The 3,526-nt window shown below is 35.5% G+C and overlaps 1 non-coding gene across 1 annotated transcript; it reads right to left on the bottom strand.

Annotated features, from left to right (window-relative positions):
- Window positions 1-3,157: 3,157 nt before the first annotated feature.
- On the bottom strand, window positions 3,158-3,261 carry LOC127901991 (small nucleolar RNA R71). Its single transcript, XR_008054396.1, has one exon. It is a non-coding gene; the product is annotated as a small nucleolar RNA R71 (small nucleolar RNA).
- Between the last annotated feature and the right edge of the window lie 265 nt (window positions 3,262-3,526).

Genomic DNA, 3,526 nt, shown 5'->3' with positions numbered 1-3,526 from the left:
GCTTGGTCCAATGCTCTGGAAGTTTACCTGTAACAAGATAATTAACGATATCAGCATACCAAGGTAATACTTCCACACTCATTAATTGTTCATCTGGAAATGACTCATTCAATATTAATGGCTCTGTAATTGCGTCAAAATGGAGACGGGAGAGGTGGTCTGCCACAGCATTTTCTGTCCCTTTCTTATCTTTGAATTCCAAGTCAAATTCCTACAAAAGTAACACCCAACGAATTAGTCTAGCTTTTGCATCTTTCTTTGTGAGAAGATATTTAAGAGCAGCATGATCTGTGAACACGATTATTTTACAACCAATGAGATAAGATCGAAATTTCTCTAATGCAAACACTACTGCTAGCATTTCTTTTTCAGTAGTTGAATAGTTCAATTGTGCATCATTCAATGTCATACTAGCATAGTAAATAACGTGGGGAATTCGATCAACTCTTTGTCCTAATACTGCTCCTACTGCATAATCAGATGCATCACACACCTCATCAACAACTGCTTTAACTTTTCAAATGCTACAAGACATGAATCATCAAAGACAAAAGGTACATCCTTAGCAAGTAAATTGCATAAGGGTCTAGAAACTTTGCTAAAATCTTTAATGAAACATCTATAGAAACCAGCATGCCCAAGGAAAGATCTTACTTCTCTGACTGTTTTGGGTGGAGGAAGATTAGAAATGAGATCCACCTTGGCTTTGTCAACCTCAACACCTTTGCTCGAAATGATATGACCGAGAACAATATCTTGTTTTACCATAAAATGACATTTCTCCCAATTTAAGACCAAGTTCTTCTAGATACATCTCTGCAGAACTAGTGTTAGATGATGTAAACATTGATCAAACGAATCATCAAAGACAGAAAAGTCATCCATAAAGACTTCAAGGAATCGTTCAACCATATCAGAAAAAATGCTTAACATGCTGTTGAGTGTTAGAAAATGCATATTTATAAAGGAGAAAACCGTCATTTTACATTTCAAGTCTTACTAACAACCCTTACTTTTATGTATTTAACCTTCTTGTGATTTAATTACATGTGTTTTATTTTAATTAAGTATTTTATGTATTTTAGGGGCATTATAGTCATTTCACAATAAAGGAGAGATCAGACGGCAAAACGGACATCAGTTTTGAACTCAGGACGGTCGAAAACCTTAGGAGGAGCACAAAAGGAAAAATGGCACTATTCATATGTACGGTACTATTCACGTGTACGGTACTATCTATGTTACTGTTCACAACACTGTTCACATAGACGGATCGATGATGTGGCATTGACCGATGATGTGGCATTGACTGATGAGGTGTCACGATCCTGTTGGGCTAAAATTCTTATGTACTGTTGATGGTGACGTGGCAGCATATCTGTGGATGAAAAATCTCGCGTACGGTACATGCATCACACAGGATTATTTTCAACCAAACCGCGTTACTATTCATCCGAGTCAAACCGCGTTACTGTTCATCCGCGTGGTCAAACCGTGGCTGTTGACTGATGACGTGGCACAATCCTGAGCGTCCAAACTGTTTTTAATCTTATGGCCATGATTTACTCCATGTATCTATAAAAAGGGGGCCTCCCCCCTCTAATTTGATATCTCTGAATCCATTTTTGGACTCTATTTTCTGTAATTCCTTCTCCATCTTGTATTTTCTTTGTATTTTAATAAATTCTCATTTTGCCCCTAGTTCAATTATGAGTGGCTAATTTTCTTTCAAGCTTGGGTTGAAGGTGAAGTTTCAACATGTGTCATGGGCTTAATTTGGTAAATTTATTTTCTCTTCCCCTCTAGATTTTGTGGATCTTTTGACTTCTCGTCGACAAATAATAATATTCTTGTCTAGTACCGCCTTGGTTTCACCGGCCCTCTAGTACAAGGTTATTATTATTTGGCACAATAAGCCCTTAGCACCATATTGATTAGAACGTGGTTCATGAGGTGTGGATTCCCCCCTCATGATTTAATTGGCATTAATACGGATTATTTAGCCCATGATGCATGTTGATACGGACCCAGATACCCAAGTACGTCATTTCAATAGATTTCGCTTCAATTTATTCTCGCCATTGCAATTCTAATTTTAGAATTTATTATCGCCATTTCAATTCCAATTTTAGGATAATTTAAATCACTTCCACCACAATTCCAACCACCCATTTATAAAATTAATTCTATATATAATTAAAATCCACCTCCTCGTGGGATCGACACTCAACACCATTGATCTATACTACAATAGATTCGTGCGCTTGCGAGTACATTAAAATTTGCACAACAAGTTTTTGGCGCCGTTGCCGGGGAGGTAAGTAATTTTAATTCATAGAATTAATTTTTGTGAATATTTCCATTTAATTGTTTTCTTGTATTTTTTTTATTTAAAAAAAAAGAAAAAAAAGTGAATTTATATTTAAAGGTTAGTATTTCTTTTCTTTTTCTCTTCTTTAAAATTCTGTAATTTAATTTTCAATTTATTTTTCTTTGTAATTTTTTTTTGTTTATCTTATTAATTTTTTTTTAGTTAATTTATTTCACGTATTTGCTTTTGTGTATTTTTATAGAAAGGTTTTAATAGCGCAATAAGGTTAGTATCGTAATTTCTCCCTCTTCTTTATTTTTATTTATTTTGTTCCCATCTTTATTTTTATTTTATTTGTTTTGCATGCATGGTCGTAGGTCATTATTTCCTAATCTTGAACCTATAGACCTTGAACTAGAAAAAACACTTCACACACAAAAGCACATTAAAAATAAATTTGGAATGGATTTACAAGCACCACAAGAGAGGCCATTTAAGGATTATTTCAGTCCTTTAGCTAATTTGAGCACATCATGCATAAGATACCCAAATGTAGCTGCTAGGAGTTTTGAATTAAACCCTAGTGTGCTAAATTGTCTCCCAACATTCTATGGCCTAGAAAATGAGGATCCATATAATCATCTGAATGATTTTCATACTATTTGTCAAACTTTTAAATACGAGAATTTTTCAGACGATGATGTTAAACTTAGACTATTCCCATTCTCTTTAAAGGATAGAGCTCGCTCATGGCTTAATACATTACCTGCTAATAGCATTTCATCATGGGAACAAATGGTAACTAAATTTTTGAATAAATATTTCCCAGTGCATAAGACCAATGCTATTCGCAGGGAAATCTCGGAGTTTACCCAGAGAGGGGACGAACAATTTTTCGAAACATGGGAGCGATTCAATGGGCTACTCTTGAAGTGTCCACATCATGGGTACGAGAAATGGCACCAATGCCAATACTTTTTGGAGGGATTATTGCCGAATGTGCAAGAATGGCTAATGGCAACAAGTGGAGGAGAGCTAATGTCAAAAAGTGCATCAGAGATTTGGGAATTCTTTCAGCGACAAGCGGATAATTCCCAACAACGGAGTCGATCACTTAGGAATACTAGAAGAATTAAGGGAGTAAATGAGGTTCAAATTGGCGAGTCAACTTCGGGAATCAAAGAAGTCAAGGAGATGGTTGAAGGTCTTGCTCGA

This window comes from Citrus sinensis, chromosome 4 (assembly GCF_022201045.2).
Source record: "Citrus sinensis cultivar Valencia sweet orange chromosome 4, DVS_A1.0, whole genome shotgun sequence".
Classification (NCBI taxonomy): Eukaryota; Viridiplantae; Streptophyta; class Magnoliopsida; order Sapindales; family Rutaceae; genus Citrus; species Citrus sinensis.
Note: the sequence above shows the minus strand (reverse complement) of the source record. Positions and strands in the feature narration are given on the sequence as shown.